Source organism: Callithrix jacchus, chromosome 2 (assembly GCF_049354715.1).
Source record: "Callithrix jacchus isolate 240 chromosome 2, calJac240_pri, whole genome shotgun sequence".
NCBI classification, from domain to species: Eukaryota; Metazoa; Chordata; class Mammalia; order Primates; family Cebidae; genus Callithrix; species Callithrix jacchus.
Window position 1 is genome coordinate 158,851,218 of NC_133503.1, and position 26,253 is coordinate 158,877,470.

At 41.3% G+C, this 26,253-nt stretch overlaps 1 long non-coding RNA gene across 1 annotated transcript in view; it reads left to right on the plus strand.

The window, feature by feature from the left end:
- LOC118151556 (uncharacterized) overlaps window positions 1-26,253 on the plus strand; it is a 38,802-nt gene that overhangs the window by 7,410 nt on the left and 5,139 nt on the right. The gene's annotated exons all lie outside the window — the stretch shown is intronic.

A 26,253-nucleotide genomic window follows, 5' to 3' on the forward strand; every position in this document is an offset into this window, starting at 1 on the left:
TTACCATGATTAACCTTCCCCAAAACTTTCTTTTTCTATCATGTGCTTTAGTCAGAGGTAAGAGAGCAATCATCTTTGAATGCCTTCTCTACCTGCACCCCAGCAAAATGAGTTTTCTAGAATTTTCTTGGATATTTGAGTGGAAGTATTTCTTACAGTATCCTTTGCTGCCACCTGCTGTTCAGCCTACATTTATGAAAGCTGTCAATGCGATCCATCATTGACGGTGTATTTTCTAACGTAAGGGCTGGGTAAGGATAACACAACTGGTGCATTGCCAGACCCTTTCATGTGATCACACTTTGACATGACCTTTGAACCAGTAGCTGCATTTAATATTTGTAGAAGTGGACTTCCTTTGTCACACTCTGTCTTCCAAATTAGCAGCAGAATAACCTAAGAAATCCCATTTCTTTCTCCTTTCGAGAACAGCAGGCTGGTCATTGAGGCAATCAGTCTTTAAATCATTGAGGCCAGAATTTTAAGCTGGAGCCACTATGTGTAACTGCAATCCACTATTGAATTAACAGCATTTATTTGTACTCCATGCTTCCAGTTGCCCATCCTCCGCTTGGCTACTTGGTTGCTTATATACCTGGCTCTCCTCTTTCTGCCACACACACTATCAGAAGAGTTGGACTGCAGTAAACATTGCTTTCAATTATTCCCTTTGTGCTCCTTTACTACCAAGCAGGCTCAGTTCTCTAACTTTGGAGTTATAAACTGGGCTCACAATACAGATTAAATATATGTTGTTCCCCATCCTTTATGTGAATGGTAGGTGCTTAAGTGCATAAAATGTTACCTTTTCTTATAAGTGTGCTCAATTCAGTAATTCATATAGTGGGGAGGTCTCCCCCTAACATTGTTGGAGCATCTGCTAACATTTTAGTGCATTTTCTAGAGACAAACAGAGCGTTAGTGACAGAAGTTGCATAGGCTGAATGACTTTTGTTTGTGACACTTTACAATTGTAACTAGAAAGAAATTCACCACAGCATTGGGTTAAAAAAATAGAGAATGGTCTCTTGCTTTCTTCTTAAGCTCACCATCTTTCTCCATCAAACTCAGCAGCAGCAGCAGGAAGGTTACAGCTACTTTTGAGAACATTGTGGCTGATTCTTCTCGTACAAATGTTCACTTTCTTCATGACAGAGTTCTTTTTCCAAATTTACATGCAGGCTCAGATAAGTCATTCAGCTCGACCATGCATTTCGAAACCACCTGGTATCCTTAAGTGTTCCTATGACTAGAGGCTTCTAAACTCCTGTAGGGCAAAAATCTAACAAAGAGAAGTCATCCGCAAAGGTCAATGCTTCCAAGTTCATCTTTGGCAGGATATAGCTCTGTGCTGACATTAAAAGAGAAAAAAGTATCTAAAGTACAGATACAGTTCTCTTTTGTGCAACATTTTCAAATCGAATTTGGCTTCCAAATTTATTGCAACCTTTAAAGGAGTGGTTTTGGCAATGTTCTGGAGGGGTGGTGATAACAGTCAAAAAGCTGTGGAAATGATGTAATGGTTCATGGCTTTGAAGTGCCTATGAAAGATATTTAACCAACTTCACATTTCTCCCTACAGTTTCCCCAAAACGTGTATGTGTGGAAATTTTCCAAATTACTTTTCCTTAAAGCACAGAGGACATCATTTTAGTGTTGGAGTGGAGAAATTTATTACTTTCCAAGTTCTTTGCTTACATGTGTTTTTCTTCAGAGCTCAGCAAAGTTACTTTTTCATCTTTTGCTAACAAACTGAAAAACTTTTAATTTCTCCTTTGATATGTTATGAAGCCAACCCCCTACCTTTCCTCTATAAATCTTCTAGTTACTTTTAGTGCAGAAGCAGGATATATGAGTATAACTCAGGGAGTAAGGAAGAGAAGGAGGAAGGAAGAATTAACATGTTAATCACTTATCTGACACTAAGCACTAAGTGAGATCCTTCATGTCGTATATTTGCTCATTGAAATCATGAATTCATTTGGTAAATACTTATTAAGAATATGCTAAGGTGGCTCACAACTGTAAACCCAGCACTTTGGGAGGCTAAGGCAGGAGCAATCGCTTGAGCCCAGGAGTTTGAGACCAGCCTGGGCAACACAGGGAGACCTTTGGTTTACAAAATGGTTATAAATTAGCTAGGTGTAGTGGTGTGTCCCTTTGGTTATGGCCACCAGAGAGGCTGAGGTGAGAGGACTCTCTGAGCCTGGGAGGTTGAGGTTGCAATGAGCTATGATTGCATCACTGCAGTCCAGCCTGAGCAACAGAGTGAGACCCTCACTCAGACAAAAAAAAAGAAAAAGAATATACTAAGAGCTGGGCATGCTTGGGACCCAGCTCTAACTGTAAACCTATTTACTGTCCAGTAGGAGAAACATACAGGTAAAAAGTCAAGGTTGATACATTATCAAATATCAAATGCTTTTGAGAGGCAGTTACAACAAAGTGGCTGGAAGCATGGATTTGGAAGGCAGCCTGTTTGGATTGAATATAAATTCTGTCACTTGCTAGCTCTGTAATCTTGTGCAGGTTACTTCACCCTTGGACCTTTGTCTTCTCATCTGTAAAGTAGGAATAAGAAGAGCATTTACTTCAATAAGTTGTTGTGAGGATAAAATGAGTTAATACACGGTGAGTGCCTCTGAGGGTGCCTGGTATTTACATTGTATACCTAGCTACTTCTCAATATCCAGATTTCAGCTCATATGTCATGTCCTCGACTGGAATTTTCCCAATTAGCCGTCTTTATTTTATTTTATTTTATTTTTGCGACTCATCAGTCTTTTAAAAAGAGGCTCACCTAAGAGTCATTCTCATTCCATGTTCTTTAATTCCTTATGGGCCTGTCACTCTGTGGAATTATTATTCATCTTATTTGCTGGATTGTGAATTGTCTCTTTTGCCTCCTAGAGAGTTCAACACACAAGGGCAGAGACCTCTCCTATGTTATCCGTTGCTTTATTTGCAGACTCTAAGACAGTGCCTGGCACATACTCATTTTCCCACTAGAGTTTGTGAAATGAATTGCTGAATGTTAAGGGTTACGACAGGTAAGCCCAGAGCTCTATTTGGAAGCACATAGGAGAGAGAGCTGACCCAGTCTTTGACGGCATGTCATACGGTTTCCAGGAGGAAGTGACATCCTTCAGCACCGGCAGACCATTCATCATTGGGGCAGAGGTAGAAAAATAGGAGTTCTGGGAAGCAAGGGCAGGGGGGAATATGCATTTAATTCTCACAATGGTGGTTTAATATGGGCATTTTTATCCCCATCATCTGAGGTGAGAGAAGGAAACTAAGAGTGAGCTCTGTGAACTTGCCCAGAGTCCCAGAGTTAGTACATGTCAGAGATAAGATTAAATAATTCCACTGCACTTACCTGCAAAGAATAGTACTGTAAAGGCCTCAAAATCCAGAAATGGTATCTAATGCCTGAAATTGTTCTTCATAGACTTCATTCACTCAGAAATGTTGTTGTGATGTTTTTCCTGTGATTTAAGAAGATCACAACACGTCACTCTTCACTTCAGATCAAGAGGAGCCTTCTTGAATTCCAGTTCTCTGCCTTTTCATGCTCTAACCTTAAATCTAGCTGCCTTGGTACAAATGCAGGTCATACGTTCCAAACTGCACGGAAAATAGAAAAGCAGTTCCCTGCACTCTGAACATGCACATAGAAAATCTCCTGCAATAGTTTCAGAGGGCAGCCATTTTGTGTGAAGATGAGATTGCTTATTTCTGCAGCTGTTGCCGTATCCTGGGCATGCTCCCTAGGCAGACATCACCAAGCTGGCCCTAGTGTAGCAGCTTTATTTCTGGATGCTCTCTCCCGGCTAGTGGATCAACAGCTTGACCCTCCTTCATAAACACTGGAAAGAGGCTTTTGTCAATAGATTTAACAGACTTTTTTTTTTTTTCTGAAGAGATTTATTCTGAGCCAAATATGAGTGACCATGGCCCATGACACAGCCCTCAGGAGGTCCTGAGAACATGTGCCCAAGGTGGTCAGGGAGCAGCTTGGTCTTATACATTTTATGGAGGCGTGAGACATCAGTCAAATACATTTAAGAAATACATTGGCTCAATTCAGAAAGGTGGAACAACTTGAATCGGGGCAGGGGGTGGGAGGGGGATGGGTGGTAGGGGAGTGGGCTTCCAGGTTATAGGTGAATTTAAAATTTTTCTGGGCTGGGCACGGTGGCTCACAAGTGTAATTCCAGCACTTTGGGAGGCCAAGGCAGGCGGATCAAAAGGTCAAAAGATTGAGAACATCCTGGCCAACATAGTGAAACCCTGTCTCCCCTAAAATTACAAAAATTAGCTGGGTCTGGTGGCAGGCACCTGTAGTCCCAGCTACTTGGGCTGAGGCAGGAGAATCACTTGAACCTGGGAGGTGGAGGTTGCAGTGAGCCGAGATCGCACCACTGCACTATAGCCTGGCAATAAAGTGAGACTTTGTCTCAAAAAAAAAAATTCTGGTTGACAATTGGTTGAGTTTATCAGAAGACCTGGGATCAATTGAAAGAAAGTATCTGGGTTAAAGGATTGTGAAGACTAAAGTTCTTATCCTGCAGAGGAAGGCTTCAGTCAGCATGCTTCAGAGAGAATCAATTGTAAATGCTTCTTACCAGACTTAAGGGCTGTGTTGATGCTAATGCCAGAGCTGTAGAATGAGGCATATACGACTCCCAAGTCCCGACATGACCTGAACCAGCCTTCCAGTCTTTCAGGTTAAATTTTAAGAGTGCCCTGGCTGAGGAGGAAGTTCGTTCAGATGGTTAGGGGGGCTTAGAGTTTTGTTTTTGGTTTACAGTCTTGAGATTTAGACGCACCTGTGGAATCACATAGGTCAGAAACCATTATGATTATCCATATAGACTGTACTAAATGAGCTGAATTTTGAATCTGTGGGATATGGCTCTGGCACCAGGTGCAAGGTAGTAAAAAAGAATGTAACTTTATTGTACCCAGTCACCCTGGAGGGCCTCACTCCTTCCTGCACTGCATTGTTGACTCTCTCTGAGACTTGACGCTGGAGGGTATCACTTGACTGAATTTGTGCCCCAGGAACTCCAGAAGCATTCTTTTCTGTTTTGTTGTTGCTGTTGCTGGGGAACTTCACCTGGACAGAAACATTCTTTTTTATTTTTTTTCCACCTTTTAAGTTCAGAGGTACACGTGGAAAATGTGCAGGTTTGGTATGCAGGTAAATGTGCGCCATGGTGGTTTGCTGTTCAAATCATCCCACCACCTAGGTACTAAGCAAGCCCAGCATCCATTAGCTGTTCTTCCTCACGCTCTGCCTCTTCACCACCTCACCCCAACAGGCCGCAGTGTGTGTTCTTCCCCTCCATGTGTCCTGTAACACAGTCATTTCTTAGTGTGTTTGAGGAATGGGGAAAATGGAAAGAAAGATGAATAAAGCCATTCTTAGACAATCGTCATCAGCCAGGGTTCATAGTGAGCCATGATTGAGCCTCTGAACTCTAGCCTGGGTGACAGAGCAAGACCCTGACTCAAAAAGAAAAGAAAAGGAAGGGGAGGGGATGGGAGGGGAGAAAGGAGAGGAGAGGAGAGGAGAGGAGAGGAGGGGAGGGGAGGGGAGGGGAGGGGAGGGGAGGGGAGGTGAGGGGAGGGGAGGGGAGGGGAGGGGAGGGGAGGGGAGGAGAGGGGAGGAGAGGAGAGGAGAGGAGAGGAGAGGAGAGGAGAGGAGAGGAGAGGAGAGGAAAGGAGAGGAGAGGGAAGGAGCAGAGTGGAGCGGAGCGGAGAGGAGAAAATCATGCTCAATATTGAGTACTATCACTGTGACTGTGACAGTTTTTAAAAATGGCTACAAATTTTGGGGGCATCCTCCCATTTAAAGGAAGTGGCCTTTGTCCCCTCCCCTTGAATCTGGGTTGGCTTGTAACTATTTTTACAAGTCACCATGTGACTTCCAAGGCTAGTCTTAAAAGCCATGTAGCTCCTGCTTGGATCCGTTGGCATACTTGTTCTTGCAGTGTCTTCTCTCAGAATCCAGCCCCCACCCTGATGGAAGCCCAAGCCACCAGAGAAGACCTTGTGTAGGTATTCTGGTTGATAGCTCCAGTGGAGCTCAGCCTTCAAGTCGTCCCAGCCCAGGAGCCTGACATGTGAGTAAAGCAGCCTCCAGATAATCGCAGTGCCCCTGTGATGAAAGTCACTCTCAGTCATGTGCACCATTGTATCGTATGAGGCCCCAGACACTGGAGCAGAAAGACAAGCCATGCCCACTGTGCCCTTCTGAATTGCTGGCCAACAGATCATAGGACCATAAGAAAAGTAACTCTTTTTGCCACTAAGTTTGGGGCGGTTTGTTACACAGCTAGAAAAACCTAGCAGTTACCCTCTCTCTACCTTTCCTAAGTATCTGTGTTATGAGGCTCTCTCTAAGGGGAGGTAGAACTTGTTAAATAGTATTATTGTAGATTCTGTTAAATTGGCTCAATCAACACCCATTCTATCCCCCTTACACTTTTATCATCTTTTCCAATAAGGCTTAAAAATAGAACTCTCGAGTTCCTAGCCCTTCTTGCAGTTGGAGGTGGCTTTGTGATTCTGGCGGTAAGATGGAAACAACTCTTCCTGGACAGAGTTGTTATTCCTTAATATAGGCTCAATGGGGAAAAAAAATCTCTTCTCTCTCCCATTCCTCCTACCTGGAACGTGGATGTTTTACTTGAAAATGCAATAGCTATTTTGAGATGCTGGTAGAGCATCTTCGATTTTTTTCTTTATTTAGATGTAATTATTCTAGTCTTTTGTCTTTAGAATGATTGTTTCAAGCTTCACATATCAAGTTGTTTATTATATTATAAAATTACTAACTTTCGCACAAAATAACCAGCAATTATGTGCATTTATTATTTTATGAAGCCAAAGAGATGGCAATTAACAGATTTTAGAACATGCCCCCGCCCTGGCAAAGCATAAACCCAGGAGCAGCCTGGGCCTCCCATGACTTTCCTGAGCAGCTACACCCGCTCTGCGTTGCCTTTCTCCAGAACGAAGCCATTGTTAGATATCATGTAACTCCTGGGTGAATATATCCTTAAGTGATTCAATTATGCATGATATTGTACATAACATATATCACATTACATATGCCTACCTATGTAATATTTATTCATTTGAACTAAACGTAAGAAGAGGGACATTTATTTGTGGCTCAACTGAAAGGGGAATAAAAGGAAGAAGAGAGTATTCTTCAACTGGGTATCTGTTTATTCTTCAATTTGGTGTCTTCAATTGCGAGACCCTAAAATCCATTCATAAGGCTCATATGCAGAACGTTTGATGACTAAGCTTCATTTTCTGTACCAGTGATACAGATGCTATTCCATCCAAGTATTTTGCGGACTTAAATTCTTCAATACACTTCTCTCCCTTGAGCAAATCTTTATTTCATGTTGCAATCATGGATAACATTTTATTCAGGTTCTTATTTTTGTTTTATTCAGAAGAAGACATCAATTTTTCTAATTCACTTTGTATTAAAATGCTTAGTGTTGTTTGAGTTAAATACCTCTTAAGCCTTCACTAAAGACAATTTTTACCTTTGCTGTTTATATTTATTCACAAATTCATATGCATTTCTTAATTATCATTGTTGCTTTCATCCGGCACAATTAAAACCACTATAACTGAGTAATGTGATGATTTACATATACTGGTTAATATTAGGAAAATATCTCTAAAAATAAAATCACCAGTGATCTAAAACCTGTTAATTGCCATCTCTTTGGCTTCATAAAATAGCAAATGCACATAACTGCTGGTTATTTTGTGTGACACTTATTAATTTTTGTACTACAATGAACAATCTGAAATGTGAAGCATAAAACAATAATTCTAAAGACAAACTACTGGAATAATTACATATGAATAAAGAAAAAAATCGAAGAACAAAGAGCATTTCGAATCTCTCCATTGTTCCTAGAGTACCATCTCAGATTGTCATTCATTTTAAGGGTACTGTGCTTCAAATGCATTTACTCTCTCAAAGGCATTCGACTCATAATTCTTTAAAATCTGCAAGTAGATCTGCTAGTGCGACCATTCAAGCGTATATTAAGTAGCTTGAATTATATGTTGTGGGACAAAGTGATCTTCACAAGTCAGGAATGCTATAAATCCTCTCTCCAGTGAATAGTCTTTATTTTAAAACTTTTCTCGAAAAGCTGGTCCTAAAATGTTAACTGTTTTATGAGCACCTGCTCTTCTTCGTTATATTGCATGTTCTCCAAGACTCATAGAAGACTTTATTCATCTTTATTTCTCTAGTATCCATTATGCTTGGCTCAGTCGTTCATTCATATGAGGTATCAAGTTCCTAATAAGTGTTAGGTGCTGTGACAGGTAGTAAGCAAAATATATTTGATCCTTGCCCTTTGGATTATACATTTTTTTAACAAAAACACAACTATTAAAATATAATTACATAAGTAAATATTTCATGACAGTCTTGATAAATGCCACAAAGGGAGAATGTAGAGTAAAATGAAGATATATAATGGAGAATTAATCTGCTCTGGAGTGGAGGCATAGCCGAGGTGGAAAAAGTAGCATTTAATTTGAAACCTTAAGAATGATAATCAGAGACGGTAAGACACAGTGGGCAGGAACAAGAGGAAAACGTTTCAGGTAAGGGGAAATCATGAGTGTAGGCCCCAGGTTGGACAAATGCTGCTGCTTATTAAATACTTAGTTATTCCAGTAATGATGGCGACTAAGAGAGGGACATTCACTTTTAATTTATTTTTAAAGTCCCAGCTCAAGCTTCAGCCCATTCTTCATTGATCTTCTAGCATTTGGCGGAGGGGGGTGGGCGGGGCGGGGGGAGCAAATACCACAATCCTAAATGTAAAACACAGCCTTAATATCAGTACACTCAAGCACCACATAACATTGTTTTAGTCAACAATGAACAGTATGTATACCATGGTCTCATAAGATTATACTGAAGGTGAAAAATTCCTATGACTTAGTGACATTTGTAACAGTTGTAACATCATAGGACAACACAATACTCACATGTTTGTGATGCTCCTGATGTGAACAGACCTACTGCACTGAAAGTCTCATAAGATTATACTGAAGGTGAAAAATTCCTATGACTTAGTGACATTTGTAACAGTTGTAACATCATAGGACAACACAATACTCACATGTTTGTGATGCTCCTGATGTGAACAGACCTACTGCACTGAAAATCATATAAAAGTATGGCGGGCCGGGCGCGGTGGCTCAAGCCTGTAATCCCAGCACTTTGGGAGGCCGAGGCGGGTGGATCACGAGGTCAACAGATCGAGACCATCCTGGTCAACATGGTGAAACCCCGTCTCTACAAAAAATTAGCTGGGCACGGTGGTGCGTGCCTGTAATCCCAGCTACTCAGGAGGCTGAGGCAGGAGAATTGCCTGAACCCAGGGGGCGGAGGTTGCGGTGAGCCGAGATTGCGCCATTGCACTCCAGCCTGGGTAACAAGAGCGAAACTCCGTCTCAAAAAAAAAAAAAAAAAAAAAAAAAAAAAAAAAAAAGTATGGCACGTACAAATATGTATAACACAGAATACTTGATAATGATAATAAACGACTATGTTATGGGTTTATATTGATACTATATGGGTTTATGTTTATACTATACTATACTATACCATACTACATTTTTTAATCATTGTTTTAGAGTGAAATTCTACTATACAGGTGTTACCTTTATTTTCTTTGAGACAGAGTCTCACTCTGTAGCCCGGGCTGGAGTGCAGTGGTGCAATCTTGGCTCACTGCAACCTCCACCTCCTGGGTGCCAGTTCAAGCAATTCTCCTGCCCCAGCCTCCTGAGTAGCTGGGATTACAGGTATCCACCACCATGGCCTGATAATTTTTGTATTTTTAGTAGAGACGGGGTTTCACCATGTTGGCCAGGCTGGTCTCAAACTCCTCACCTCGTGATCCCCCTACCTTGGCCTCCCAAAGTGCTGGGATTATAGGCATGAGCCACTGCGTTCAACCCAGGTGTACCATTTTTATCAAATATACTGTATTTTTGCTGTACCTTTTTTGTGTTTAGATATGTTTAGATACACAAATACTTCCCTTTGTGCTACAATTGCCTACAGTATTTAGTATAGTAACACTATACAGGTTGGTATCCTAGAAGTAACGCCGTATAGCCAAGGCGTGTAGTAGGCTGCCCTATCTAGGTTTGTGTAAGCACACTTTATGATATTCACACGACAGTGAAATTGCCTAAGGATGTGTTTTCCAGACTGTATCCCCACTGTTAAACAACATATGACTGTGTATTGTTTTCAATCACTTGTATTTGTTTTCACTAATTTTCAAATTATGTGTACTTTGAGCATAAGAACCACGTTGTAAAATCGTCTATATTCCAGTCTAAGACCTATCACTTTGCTGAACAATACGTATTTGTAAATTGGTTCTTTGATTTTTCCTTTTATTTATTTATAATTGTAATATCTAATTACACCAATTCAAAACTATGTCTTCAAATTAAATAAATTATAAAGTTTAATTTGTGAAACTATGTAGTTTCCAAATATGAAATATGATACTGTCTCACATATATGCAATAACTGAAAATCTTATCATGGAATACAAAATCAGTTTTGGAGCCAAACAAGGGCTAGCTCATTACAAGTGGTCTAGGTAAACACTGGGGCACAGGTTTGGTCAGAGACCCTTGAGAATGTTTTATCAATCTTAAAATTAATGAAGCATAAATGAAGAGCTATATTCATATGCATGGTGATAAAAAAAGTTAATACTTCTATTTAGTATAAAACAGTTTAGATTGCATTCATTGTTGGGCAAAAAAGCAAAGACGTCTCTTTCTGGTTAATGTAAACAATGGTAATCTGTAGTTATATCATTTTCAACCTGTGTTTGATTTAAATGCAATTATTTTTTTTGATAAAAGCAGATATCACAGTGAAATCTTTCCCAAATATATTAACTATTCACATTCTCAAGACAAGAAACAAAAATAAGAAGGTCACAAAAGAGCATTGATTGGTAAATTTTCAGGGACCAAACAACCTGAATAACCTATGCACATACTTGAAGTAATTCTTACATTGAAGGAGACATATTCAAAATAATCATCATTGTCATAATAATCTACTTCCATTAACTGAGTAACTCCCATGTGCAGCATTTTGTCTTTAACCCTAGAAATAAATTCAAGTGGCAGCACGCATTGGTTCTGCCCTCAAAGAACTTGTCCTCTTGGTCAAAATAGCAAGGACTCTGCATGACACAAGTCCAAGGCGGTCACTTATATAGAGTACAATATGAGTGGTGTCACCTAGAGCTATCCACCTCATAGCCCTAGGTGGGACATAATCAGGAAAATGATAACTATAAAAGTATATATATATGTTAAGAACAAAAAATACTAACAAGTTATGCAGCACACATGAAGAACTCAGTAATCGTCCATTAAGTGAACTGTAGCAATTGTCAGACAGGTCATCAGGAGTTTGGGAGTTGAGAAAAACCTTGACAGGAAAATGACTTCTGTGGTCTTTAGCAAGGACCCCGTGACAAGCAATGATGCAGTGAGAGATATTTGACTAAGACTTGGGAACCAAAGCCTGTGGTCAGAGAAGTGTATCTTTTTGCACTCTTATTTAGGACATCTTTCTGCAATGATGTCACTTTCCTTCTGTACCTTCTCAGTATGAAGCACATCTACAGACTGTGTTAATTTTGGGGAGTCACTGATCCTAGCCCAGTGGTCAGAGAATCATTTTGGAAATCCAGATCTACTGCAATTGACAGATACTAAAAACAAAACAGTGGCTGCTGGTGAATATCTGTTCATAACAGCACACTTCAGTGCTCACACTATGAGTTAGCTTGTAACTGTGTGTATTTCTCCCCAGAAAAAAGGACCTGACCTTTTATGAAAGTAGGACCCCCAGCAGTGGGTCCAGCTGTAAAGATGCCCATAAGCAAAACCTTGACCTTCTTCTTTCTCAGCTTTCCCAGAAGAGTCTCCACATCCACCGTCAGACTTTATCTTGTGCAGTTGCTTTATTTCTTCTTTTAATTTTCTCTCTCAGCAGGCTGAGCCTTGGCTGCCGGCCAGCCTACACTGAGAAGCCAGCATGCTGATTTGCTGCTATCGCACTTTCATTTTTGTACAGAACTGTCCACAGAGGATGGGTTTCAGTTTGCTTACATAAAGGTGTGCTCCCCTACACCTAGGCTGTAGGTGTAATTGCAGTACTTCATACGTGCTCCTGGGTGAAATATTTCCCCAAGTATCCTAGCCTGGAGTCACAGGATTTCCACATGATATTGTATCCCTCACCAACTGAGCTAAATAGATTTGTCTCTATGAAAATTTTTATTTTGAACCAATGTGCCACGGGCCTGCAAAAATCAAAATGTGTTCATAAGTGTACCATTTTCATATCCAATGTCAATACATCAGCACCTTATATTATTTTGAGGGACAGTAGGGATAAAACAGGTCCTGTTGCATCTGTTTAAATATCCAATCCTCTCGATCTTTTAAAAGGCAAAACGATCTCTTCTTATGATATCAGATAATAATAATAACAGGGCCGGGTGCAGTGGCTCAAGCCTGTAATCCCAGCACTTTGGGAGGTCGAGGAGGGTGGATCACAAGGTCAAGAGATCAAGACCATCCTGGTCAACATGGTGAAACCCCGTTTCTACTAAAAATACAAAGAATTAGCTGGGCGTGCCTGTAATCCCAGCTACTCAGGAGGCTGAGGCAGGAGAATTGCCTGAACCCAGGAGGCGGAGGTTGCAGTGAGCCGAGATCGCACCATTGCACTCCAGCCTGGGTAACAAGAGCAAAACTCCGTCTCAAAAAAATAAATAAATAAAATAAAAATAATAACAGTTGGCCTCCATGGTTATTTGATATTAGTTGCATGGCCATATGTCCATTAGCACTTAGTTATGCTGAAATGACAAGAAATTTATGATCTCCTGAATATTTAGGAACTTATTGAATTAGTTATTTTGGATTCCTCTCTGAAGTGTGCATTGGTGGGTCACCTAAGGTAACTTTTAGGTTTGCTATAATGACATTGTCAATAAAATATTAATCATTTACTTGAACGAAGTTGATTTCTCTCTGGCAGTCATGCTGCAGTGTATCACTAGCTTGTTGGGTATTAAGCGTACTCATGTCCACTGATACTGAGATTCACGTAAGAGTATCCTGGCTTGACAATACCTAGGGGAACAAGTAATTGTCCCACTGGTAGACCACCTCACATGCCATATAGGCAGTAGTTGGGAGGTTTGTACCCCAGTGATGGAGCAGGTAAGGAGACTCCCTTCTCTCAGATGACCTGTGACTTTGGTCAGATGGAAATGGAAAAGCCTGTTCTTAAAGTAAAAATCTCAGCATAGACTGTGCTATAATTGGAGCGTGTCCCCCACAGTTTCTGTGTTGGCAACTGTGTTAGTCTGTTCCTGCACTGCTATAATGGAATACCTGAAGATGAGTAATTTATAAAGAAAACAGCCTTTTTTTTTGGCTCACAGTTCTATAGAGTGTATAGGAAGCATGGTGGTGGCATCTGCTTCTGTTGAGGGCCCCAGGAAGCTTCCAGTCATGGCAGAAGACAAGGGAGGAGCAGGCATGTCACAGGGAAGGAGCAGGAGAGAGAGAGAGAGAGAGAGAGAGAGAGAGAGAGAGAGAGAGAGAGAGAGAGAGACAGAGAGAGAGAGAGAGAAGGGGGAGGTCCAAGACTCTTTTAAACAACCAGTTCTCACATAAACTGAGTAAGACCTCACTCATCACTACAGGGATGGAACTAAGCCATTCATGAGAGATTTGTTTCCACGATCCAATACTACCCACTACTCCAAATCTCATGTTGGAAATCACATTTCAACATGAGATGTGGAGGAGAAAAACACTCAAACCACATCATCCCACCCCAACACCCTGAATCCCATGTTCTTTTCACATTGCAAAATACAATCATCCTCTCCCAATAATCCCCTAAAGTATTAACCTGTTCCAGCTTTAAGGCCGAAGTCCTAAAAATCTTATCTGAGACTCAACTTCTTCCACTCATGAGCCTGTGAAATCAAGGACAAGTTATTTACTTCCAAGATACAATGGTGATACAGGCATTTAAGAGAGATTTTCATCCCGAAAGGGAGAAATTAAACAAAAGAAAGGGGCAGTTGGCCACACACAAGTCTAAAACCTGGCAGGGAAGTCATTAAATCTTAAAGCTCCAAAATAATCGTCAACTCCATGTCCTGCAACCAGGGAACACCAGTGTGAGGGATGGGCTCCCAAGGCCTTGGCAGCTCCATCCCTGTGGCTTTGAAGGGTGCCGCCCTGTGGCTGCTCTGATGGATTAAGGTTGAGTGTCTGCAGCTTTTCCAGGCTCAGGATGCCAGCTGCCACTGGCTCTACCATTCTCAGGTTTGAAGGGCCACAGCCACCTTCCCACAGCTCTGCTAGGCAGTAACCTCGTGGGGACTGAGGACTCTCTGTGGGGGATACAACCCCACATTTTCCCTTAGTATTGTCCTAGCAGAGGTTCCCTGTGAGGGTTCCACCCTATAATAGGCTTCTGCCTGGGCATCCAAGCTTTCGCATACCTCCTCTGAAATCTAGGTGAAAGGCTCCATACCTCCTTCAGTCCTGCATTGGTGCGCCTGCAGACTTCATACCATGTAGAAGTCACCAAGGCTTACTGCTTGCATCTTTCACCCCTAGAGTGGCAACTGAGCTGTATCTGGGGCCCTTTGAGCTGAGGCTGAAGCTAGAGCTGCTGGAGCTGACAGGATGCAGAGAGCAGTGTTCCCAGGATGAGTAGGGCAGCACAGTCCTGGCCCTAACCCCTCAAACCATTCTTACCTCCTAGGCCTCTTGGCCTGTGATAGGAGGGGCTGCCTCAAAGATCTCTGAAATCCCTTTGAGGCCTTTTTCCCATTGTCTTGGAGATTAGCAGTTGGCTCCCTTTTAGTCATGCTAATCTTTCCAGCAAGTAGTTGCTTTCTAGTCTGTTTAGATTATTTCTCTCTCACAGGGCCAGGCTGCAAATTTTCCAAACTTTTACACTCTGCTTCCCTTTTAAATCTCGGTTTAAATTTCAAGTCATCTATTTGCTCCTTTTATCTGATTATAGGTTGTTAGAAGCAGCCAAGCCACATCTTGAATGCCTTGCTGCTTAGAAATTTCTTCTGCCAGATACCATAAGTCATCACTCTTAAATTCAACCTTCCACAGATCCCTGGGTAAGCACCTGTTGCAGCTAAGGCAGGTGAGTAGATGTAATACCCAGTGGTGGGCTGAGGACACAGCCTTAATGAGGGTGGCTTGGGGAGCTCTCAATTAGATGTACTGAGGTTTGATAGGGTGAAGAGTTCCTCCTGCGCCAGGCAAAGAGGAAAGCTATTCACCTTGCAGTTTTATTCCTCTCCCAGTGCTTCAGCTATTCAGGTCAGAAGGCACCTCTTTTCATCTGTTGGAATGTTGATGTTCCAAATAGGGAAGAATTGTGACTGTGCTTCTCATGCAGGCCTGAATCTGGGGTGTGCTCCTCTTGTGGGGCTGCACTTACCCTGGATTGTTCCAGGAATGCTGCCTATAGGTGCCTCTATGCTGTCTTCCTGTGGAGAAAGCCCCAAATGTGTCTAAAGTGGAGTGCCAGGGTGAACCAAGCCCCTTCATGATCACAGAGGCTGCCTGCCTGTGGGAGTGTAGGTGCAAACTTTCCCTACCATGCCCAACACTGTAGTTGTGCCTCTTCTGCAAGAAACTTCCCACCAGTATAAGGATCTGGAACACAAGGTCGGCTCTTCCCATTCTTTTGTCCCGTGGGGTGATCCTGAGGGAATGTATTGTCTTCCTGGGTCCTCAAGGGGATATAGTTTCAAAGGCAAGAACTTCCCAGTGCCATACCCCCCACCTCTCCATCCAGGGATTAGAGGTCTTTGTTTAAACTTTCACTCACGCAGGAAAAATCAAAGATCAATCACTCCAGCGGAAGTTTAAAGGAACTCCTTTCATAGGCCCAGAAAACCTGAAGGGGGCAGGAATTCCTCCCAGGTTAAAAGTCCCATTCTCTCTCATTGAGATTCAGACTCCATATCTGGATCCCCTTCCACATCATTATGGAAGCTTCTCTCTCTTATCTTTTTCTTTCTCCTTTTTCTCTTTCTCTGCCTAAATAAATCACTTTCTGCAAAACTCTTTGGGGTCCAATATTTACTTGTGAGTGCATCGTACCTGGCATGGTCCTCTCTCCCATTCTTGGGTGAGTGAGAGACTAAGAGCCTGAAAGAACATCCTCTCAGGGGAGCTGAGCCTCCCTCTGTACCCCAAAATTTGGTCACAATTTCTTGATGTGGTGCTCTCCTCCTTCTGCTAGGGATGGGGCTTCCTGAGAGGTAGACTGCAGTGATTGTTATTGCTCTTCTGGTTCTAACCACCCAGTGCAGCTGTCAGGCTCCAGGCTGGTACAGGGAATATCTGCAAAGAATCCAATGACACGATAAGTCTTCAGGTCTCCTAGCTGTGGATATCAGAGGTGGTAGGGGAATTATGTAGATTCTGTGAGATTCCTTGGTTGTAGATAAATTTAGTGTGCTGGCTTTCTCAAATGATGGTTAGGCTAGCAGTGAAATTGTCACGTGAACAGACTCAGGACCTCTGGTTAGCCAGAGTGTTGCAGGCAGCGGTGTTACCTGCTGTTTTCTTTTTTTTGGGAGCCAAGAATTACTGTAACGGCCTGGGTTGGTTGTCCTCCAGCGAGGAGATGGTGCTGTCAATAGAGCAGTCGGATTTAAACTTGCCCTAAATTGGCTAAGGGAAGTTTCTAGTTTCTCAGGTGACAGGCAGGGCCATAAAGCTCACAAGAGTTTATGTCTTTTGTGTTTAGCAACCAGGGTGGGTAGAGAAAGACCACTGGGTGGGGGCTGGGTTAGGCAGTGCTGAGCTAAGACTTTCCCTGGGCAAGGCTTACCATAGCCACTGTGGGTGGTGGGGGTGTGGTTCTCAGGCCAATGGGGCTATATTACAGAGGGGAGTATGGCTCCCTCTGCTGTGCAGTAAAGTTCACAAAGGGATTAGCGAATAACTGGTAGCTATAGGCCTCACTCAGCTCCCATGCCATTGGCAAGGTCAGTCTCACACCTGCAGTTCCCTACTAACCGTGCTGAGTTTAGATCCAGGCAGCCTGCACACAGAACCCAGACCCGCCCAGGCCATAAGCTTCTCTGCTGAGAAAGCAAGCATGCCCTTCAGGCCCTGCCCCTCTTTGTCTGTCCACAATGCCAGCATCCAGCTCCTGCATCTGTATCTGCAGTGGTTTTCATTCGCCCCCTGGGTTCTGTTTAAGGGAATTCATGTCCACTCATAATTATCACAAAATTTAGTTGGGAGCTACTTCTTTTAAAAGGCATATGAATTCTTTCAGTTTTCCTGGTAAATCCCTGCTATAGTGCTTGGAACAGAAGTTCACAGTGTGAATCTCCACACACTTCTCTCCTTCGAAGTGGGAGAGGCACACTAGCCCTGCTTTCTATCCACCATGTTGGAAAAAGAAAACACAATGTCCATATTTCTATCAGAACGTTGGCCACAACCATTTGACCTCTCTCTAAGAAGTTTAAGACTTTCCCTGAAGTTTCTATCTTCTTCTGAGCCCTCCAAACTTCTCTAACCTCTGCCCCTTACTCAGTTTTAAAGCCACTTCCACATCTTTGGAAATCTTTATAGCAATACTCCACTCTTCAGTATCAATTTTCTGGATTAGTCTATTCTTGCATCACTACAAAGGAATACCCAAGGTTGGGTAATCCATAGAGAAAAGAAGTTCCTTTTTGGCTCATGGTTCTGGGGGCTATACAGGAAGCATGGTGCTGCCATCTGCTTCTGGTGAGGGCCTCTGGAAGCTTACAACTATGGTGGAAGGTGAAGGGGAACCAGCATGCCATGTGGCAAGAGAGAGAGAACAAAGAGGTCCCAGACTTCTAAACCCATGAACTAACTGAGCAAGAACTCACTCTTCACCAAGGGGATGGTGCTAAGCCTTTCATGAGGGATGCATCCCCACGATCCAATACCTCCCATTAGGCCCCACCTCCAACATGGGGATCACATTTCAACATGAAATTTGGAGGGAACAAATATTGAAACCATATGAGAAACTTAATACCAATACAACAGTGTTGGGAGGTGGGCGTAATAAGAGGTTATTGTGTCATGGGGTCTTTGGCCTCATGAAGATTAATGCTGTTATTGTGGAAATGGGTTCCTGATAAAAGGATGAAGTGTGGTCTTCTTTCTCCTGCTCTCTCACCTTCTGCTGTGGGATGATGCAGAGAGAAGGCCCTCACCAGATGCCTTCCCTTGAACATGGATATCCAGTCTCTACACCATGAGTCAAACAAACTCTTTCTCTTTCTAAATTACCCTGGTCTGGGGTATTCTATTGCAACCACACAAAATGGACAAGGACAGACTATTTCTTGCTTTTTATTGTCTTATTTTAAATTTAGCTCATTATTTATTTTTATTTATGCTTTGCCTTCAGGCACTGTATGACTCTGACTAGGTAGTGGAAAATGGAAATGCATAGATAAATATTTCAGGGCATTATCTGGCAACATGCCCACTCTCAGAAATGAATTTTTATATTCCTATAAAGTACTTGCACTTTAGTCTACATGTTTTATCTCCCCTTTTCCCGGAGATTGAAATAGATACTGGGGAGGAAATTAGGTCTCTGTCCTGAGTTTATGTCTTTTACAATTTGTTCTCATTCACAAGCTACATTTGGCTGTGAGAGCCATACTTGACTGTACTCCACATGTAGAATAAGTGGGGTTATGACTATCAGATGACCTTTTCACGAACTTGGTCTGAGGGTCATTACTTGGTTCGAGGTTAACTCTACAATCAGTGAGGTTTTTCTATACCTCACCTCTTTGACTCAATCAAAGTGACACCCATGACATTCTTGCCAAAACATCAAGATATAAGAAGAAAAAGCCATTGCCTCATTTCTGGTGGCCTTATTAAGCGTATACCAGGAATGCTACAAGTTGACTTCCCCATCTAAAACTATTAATAAAAATGTTCCCAGCATTTTGGGGAGTGCTGTTAAACTTTCCTGGCAGGGAACTACTTAGACTTTTACAAATGAACTAAACAGCAGGTGGCTTTCAAAATTCTATCCCAGACCTGAGTGAATTCTCATTAGGAAACCAAGTGAAGTACCCATTGATTCATGTACTAAACAACAGTGTGTGACTTCTGATCTCAAGTGTATACACTTGAACACAAGAAAAAAGTAAAAAGCCAACAAAGGTGAGTAGGAAAGAAAAAAAAAACAGAAAATGGAAATTTTGTAGTGCAGAAACCTGTTGAGTTTATTCTTTTGAAAATATCTGTGTGCAGAAAAAAATCTACACTTCGAACTGATTTCAAATCTTAGTCACCTTGAGATCAAGGCAGTAGCTCTGCTAAAGAAATGTAATGCTCAGGCAGATAAGGGACAGTCAGTTGAAGGCAGAAAGGGTGGAGTAATGAAAAGTCATCTTTAATCTCCCTCCTTTGACTCAACAGAGGGAAGCCTAACTCTATGAAAACTTGAGACATAAAATTGAGACCAGTAATCATTTTTAAAAATGTATTAGCCAACTCAGAAAGAAAATCCATAATTAATAATGTAGACATCAAGGCAGGAATCACGTGAAACTGAGGTACTCAGATCAGTTCAGCCATTTCTCTCAGTTTAGAAACAAAGGGAGAAAGGAAGGCCTGGAAAAAGCTAGCAGCCAGATTCCAGTTCCTGTTGCCTTTAGGTGAGATCTGCTCCCCTCCCCTATTGTTAGTACCCAATCCTCAAGAGTTTTCTTCCGGATGTTACCATTTTTTGGCTGTAAGAGGAATGGGCTCAGTGATGGGAAAGAATTAAGACTGTAGGATGTAATGACTTTTATGGTAGGGAATGGACTTTCCCATTGATACCCAGAATTATCTGGTCAAGTTAGAAGGAACCAGAGATGAACAGAGAAATAGCTCTGCTTTAGAGACCTAAAATCCACCTTTTTGGAAATTTGATATGGAAAATTGGAAGTTTAACTGGAAACTAATAATAAAGATTTAATATTTTGAAATACCTCCTGATACGGTTTGGATATTTGTCCCCTCCAAATTGCATGTTGAAATTAGATCCTCAGTGTTGGAAGGAGTCCTCACAGGAGTGGTTTGCATTGTGGAGCCAGATCCCTCATGAATTGCTTGATGCTCTTCTGGAGGGACTGAGTGAGTTTTCACTCTTAGTTCCCATGAGATGTGGTTGTTAAAAAGAGTCTGGTACCTCACCTCCTCCTTTTGTCCTCTTCTCTTGTCATGTGATGCCTGCTCCCCTCCACTTTTTACCATGATTAGAAGTTCCCTGAAGCCCTCCCTAGAAGCAGATATTGGTGCTGTGCTTCTTGTACAGCCTACAAAACCATAATCCAAATAAACTTCTTTTCTTTATACATTACTCAGTCTCGAGGTCTTTTTATTGGTGTTGTATTTGAAAAAACAAAAAACAGAGTCTTGCATTGTCACCTAGGCTGGAGTGCAATGGTGCAATTACAGCTCACTGCAGCCTTGACCTCCTTGGCTTCAAAGATCCTCTTACCTCAGCCTCCTGAGTAGCTGATACTACAGGTGTACACAACCATACCTAGATAATTTTTGTATCTTTTTTATGTAAAGATAGGGTTTTGCCATGTTACCAAGGCTGGTCTTGAGTTCCTAGGTTCAAGCGATCTACTTGCCTTGGCCTCCCAAAATGCTGGGATGACCCATTACTTCTGGTCAGAGATTTTTAAAATAGCAATGTGAAAGGACTAAGACACCTCCCAATTTGGGCTCTTTTACCAATAAGCAAATTTCACTTTGATATCTACATCAAACCTGGCATTAGATTTTAGTCACAAGGCTGAATCTGTGAACAAGGAAGGCAGGATCTAGAGGAGGTACAGAAATCTGTCTTTTTTGACCTTGAGAGACAAGGAAGAAGACATTCAGGTCCTTTTCTAGGTGTAAGCCCAGATGTCATTGGAGGGGTCCAGAGTGCAAGCAAGATCCAAGGAAAAGCTGACTCATGTGGGGTGCTCTACAGGGAAATAATGAAACCTAGAGAAAGACGGGAAAATGCCTAGACCTGAGCTAGGATGTCAGCAGGACAAGCAGGATCCAGAGTCATCACCATGGACATCAGAGAAAAGCACAAGAGTGTCATATGGCTCTCAGGACCCTTTCTTCTCTACTGTGATGAGGACATAATTAGTTTTACCACCTTCATATATCTGATGCCATCTCAGAGAGTTGCAGGGAAGAGTGGACCTCTGAGAGACTGATTACTTTTATCAAAGGAAAGCAGGCATTACCTACGGGGACCATTTGAATTGCATTGGACTAAAGTTACCAGGTTGATTTATTAGATTCATTTTTTGGCTCATGAGGAAGATCAGAATCGTTTTTAGAAAAAAGTCTATTTTTCCTGCCCAGCTGCAAGTAGTGTGGGAAAACTTGCAATATTAAAATGTATGGACTCCTTACAATAGGCTATTGGTAACATCCATGTAAGGTAGGTATTACCTCATTTTACAGATGAGGTTATTAGAACCTGGTAAGGTAAAGTCACTTCCCCAAAGTTACATGCTCAGTAAGTAAAAGAGGTAGAAACTTAGTACAGGTTATTCTAATGTCATATATCATATTCAGCTACAATGCTAGGCTGTCTTCCTTGCATTGCACTGCAGAATATCCAGAACTATTCCTAAGCCACTTCATGTGTTATTAGCAAATGGCCTGTGAAGTAGATGCTCTTGCTGGGACAGTTTTTAAAACCTCTCTATATTGAACTGGGACACTGCCTAGAACTGGTCCAGACTCTGCCTTTCAGAGAATATTGATGATTTAGAAAACTTTCCCTGAGTAAACTAATGTTAAAACACAGGCAAGTGTAATAGGAAAATCAACAGAGTGACTAGAGGAAGCATTGAAGGTGCTTTTTCTCCCTACTTTTAGGATGATTTTCAATGAGTAACTTGGAAGGGCTATTTTTAAGAGAATATGCTCATGAAAGCCATTTCAAGAGCTCTAGAAGGACCTTTTTGTTAAAACTTCCAGATATAACTCAGAGTGATTCTGAATTACCTAGCTGGTCAGGGATTTAGCCAAGACCTGCCATGCAGGGAGCAAGGGATGCCAGAGACCCAGCAGAGGCTGGCAGTGAAAGTAACTACTAGGGAAGACTGAGAGCAGCAAACACAATAGGTTTGACCAGTTCTCACTCATAAGAAATGCAGGAAGACCCCGGGATCAGGGTCATGGGATCTCACAATTGAGGGAAGCTGACTCTGAGAGTAAACTGCTAATTTGAGAAGCTACTAAAAGCAGGGCTGCCACTGCCACGGACAGTTGCCCAGAGGTTCCTCTGGAAGTTGTAGGAGAAAAAACTGCTGAGAGTACAGATTGAAGATAGCACTGATGAGGGAAATCACAGGGGGTAGACAAGGGAAAGAGAAGCAAACCCGCAAGTCCTCTGAGCCAAAGCTCCCTTGAAGACAGCTAGCAATGGCACAAAGGGAAGAGTGAAAACCAACTCCATTATTGACTTGCTATTCACAGAGCAGGTACAGGTTGTGCTATTCACCCTCAGTAGAAAGCCAGAATAACCATTTTACTTGTAAGGCCACCTCGTTGAACTGAAGATCCAGAAATTCTGGAGGTTGTTTGAACAAGCCATAGAGAAAACAATCATAATACAGCCACCTGACACTCTAAGAGTGTCGAGTGTCAACCTAGAAAAGAGAATTATAGATAGTTATGTTTTACGACAGACTGTGAATTGTTATAACTATTTATGTTTGGCCATCACTGATAAAACTGCATCCACAGGACTCTGCAATTGAGATTATTATAAGTAACATATTTTATAGGCAGAGGAATTAGAGCACAGAGCATGGTGGAAGCCATATTGCAAATCAGGCCTCCAATCAGTTACCAAGCCAAGAATAGACCCTAGCTGCCATTTGGCCATGGAAAGCAATCTCTGATAATGACCAAAAGGTTACTGAGGTTTTCCAAGCCTTAGATAAATGTATCACTGGGAAACTATCTTTCATTCCTTAAACTGTAATTTAGTACAGTGACCAGAATTTGATATGTTCCATTGATTTCCCAGATCAAGTAAAGAATAAAGATGTTTAAAATCATTTTCATTCAGCTTTCCTCAACAGTGAAATTCCATAACCCTGACCCCTAGATCTTCCGGCATTTCTTATGAGCAAGAACTGGTCAAACCTTCATCTTTACTTAGTCTAGGTCAAACCTTCATCTTTACTTAGTCTACATACAAGCTGCTCCTCTGTGACCAATTCCAGATTGGAATTGGATTACACTTGGAACATTGTGTGAATTCTTGTTTACAGGAAGAAATAGCCCAGCTGGAGATCTTATTAACATGAGAACAAAAGGCATTAATTTTTCCGTGTTTACCATTGTCTTTGAAAAGTTATGAACATTCTTACACAAATTTGCACTTTTTAATAATAAATATTGTTCCAAATTTAGAAAATATTTTTTGAAGGGGCAGATGACTTAAAAATCTTACCATAGGCTGGGCGCGGTGGCTCACGTCTATAATCCCAGCACTTTGGGAGGCCAAGGTGGGTGAATCACAAGGTCAAGAGATGGAGACCATCCTGGTCAACATGGTGAAACTCTGTCTCTACTAAAAATACAAAAATTAGCTGGGCATAGTGGCGCACACCTGTATTGCCAGCTACTCGGGAGGCTGAAGCAGGAGAAATGCTTGAACCCAGGAGGCGGAGGTTGCGGTGAGCCGAGATCGAGTCATTGCACTCCAGCCTGGGAAACAAGAGCGAAACTCTGTCTAAAAAAAAAAAAAATTCTTACCATAAAACAGTTTGGAAATGTATCTTTCCATGACAAAAATCTGACAAACCTTAAGGTTGAAAGGGACCTTAGGATTTACCTCATCCAACAATCCACGTCATAAATGAATCTCTTCTCCCTCTCCCCAAGGCCATGAGTGGACGATATATGTCAGTAAATCCAATGCACACTATCGATCCTTGATTTCTCAGATGTGTTTGACATTTTGACTTCTTGCCACTTTTTAAGATACTCTTTTCTTTTGGTTTCTGGTAAGCAATAGTTTTCTTCCTATGTGTCTGGGTGTTTCTCCTCAGACATTTTTCCAAGTTCATTCCCTTTTTATCCAGGCATAAAGTAATGAAGTTTCTCAATATGTGGCCCTCTCCTCTGTTGACTCTGTGGATTGTATCATTCATTCTCACTGCTATGATTATAAGACTTGAATCACAAGCATTATCTTTGGTTTGGATTACTTCTCTAAGTTCCAGATGAGTATAAACAAATCCGTGCTCTGTATCTCTTCTTTGAACCTTTCTGGCACCTCAACATCAAGTTGTCTAGATCTACACTCAAGATCTTCTTTCCCCATCCCCACCTTCAAACTTCATCTGACAGTCCCTCTTCAAACTTCATCTGACAGTCCCTCTTCAAACTTCATCTGACAGTCCCTCTCTTCAAACTTCATCTGACAGTCCCTCTTCAAAATCACGAGCACCTCTAATTTGCCCTTGAAGTGTTCCTGCAATCTTACATCAACTCCAGCTCCAAAGCCTACTGATTTATGTCTTAGGTATTTTTCAATTCTATTCCCTTCTCTCCATCTCTCCTGCCACCAGCCTAGTCCAAGCAGGCAACATCCTCCTCCTTGACTATTATGATATCCCAAATACTCTTCCCTTAGATACGTTTGCTTCCTTTTAATTAATTATCTATCTCAGCATCAGCAGAGTTATCTTTTCAAAACCCAAATCTGACCTTTATTATTTTTAAAATACAAACAAAAAAATGTTAAACAGTATCCTAGTGTTCTTGAAATTAAAGGAAAAACAACTAAAACTAAATCTAAAACAAAAGCAAAATCATTCTTAACATAGCCTCTAGGTTTGTACAAAGGCTTGTCACTCATTGCCTCCCTTATTTTGCACGTGCTCCTCCCACTGCTGTCATGACTGTTCTGTTGTGGTCTTTTTTTTTTTTTTTTTTTTTTTTTTTGAGAGATGGGGTCTCTCTATTTTGCCCAGGATGGTCTCAAACTTCTGGGCTCAAGTGATCTTCCTACCTCGGCCTCCCAAATTGCTGAGATTACAGGTGTGATATCTTTGCCCAGCCAGAATGGGTTCTTGCCAGTGGAAAATTTGGTATATTTGAGGAGTTGATCTGAGACAATAAGAACCATTTTTTTCATTTGTGTGTTCCATTTATTAATAACATTTAGAAAATTATTGAGAAATAGTCTTAACTTAGTTTGCATATAAACTGCTCCTCTGTAACGAATTCCAGAGAATTTCATTTCCCAAGTTTAAAAAAAAAATGGTGCTGAAGACATATTCAAGTTATACCTCAAAAATCCCTTCTTTGCACTAAAAAATATTCTCATCTGTAGGAGTTTACTCCCATATTACATGAATTTATTCCCAACATTGATTAGCATTTGGTAGGTCTAGAAATTATATGTTTAGGATTAAAGTATTCACATGGATTTTTATGGTATCAGTCCTTTGCCTTCTTAAAACAATACCAAAAATTATATACTTAGAAAAAAATTAAAGAAAGCAAAATTTTTTTTGCTGACTTCCTTCTCTCCTTTAACTGACTCCAAAATCTAAGCTCCTTTCTCTCTACTTCCCACAAATTAAAACTCACACCAGAATGGAATTATTAGACAAAAACAGTAGAAATACTAACTTTGTATGTTTACCAGTTTGATTTAATGAGAATAAGAAAATTCTCCATTTATGAGATGTGTGGTATTTGGGAATAGAGAAAGTTGTGTTTGTGGATAGGGCTGGGAAAACAATTTCTGAAGAGGTACTGACCTGAAAAACACATTTTTTCCTAACTTGTGCCAAGCATTGAATTCTTAACAAAAAGATAAACTGCATTTAGCTTAACTTTAGACTTGTACTAGTTCAGAACACATAATTGCTACATTATCTTTTTCCCTCATAATCTTTAGGAAACGTGTATTAATATTCTTGAGTACTAAGTATCCTTTTCTTTGAAGAATCTTATTCAACACATTTAAATTGCTAAGTATTAAGGAGGCTAGACTTACACTAAACAAAGGCT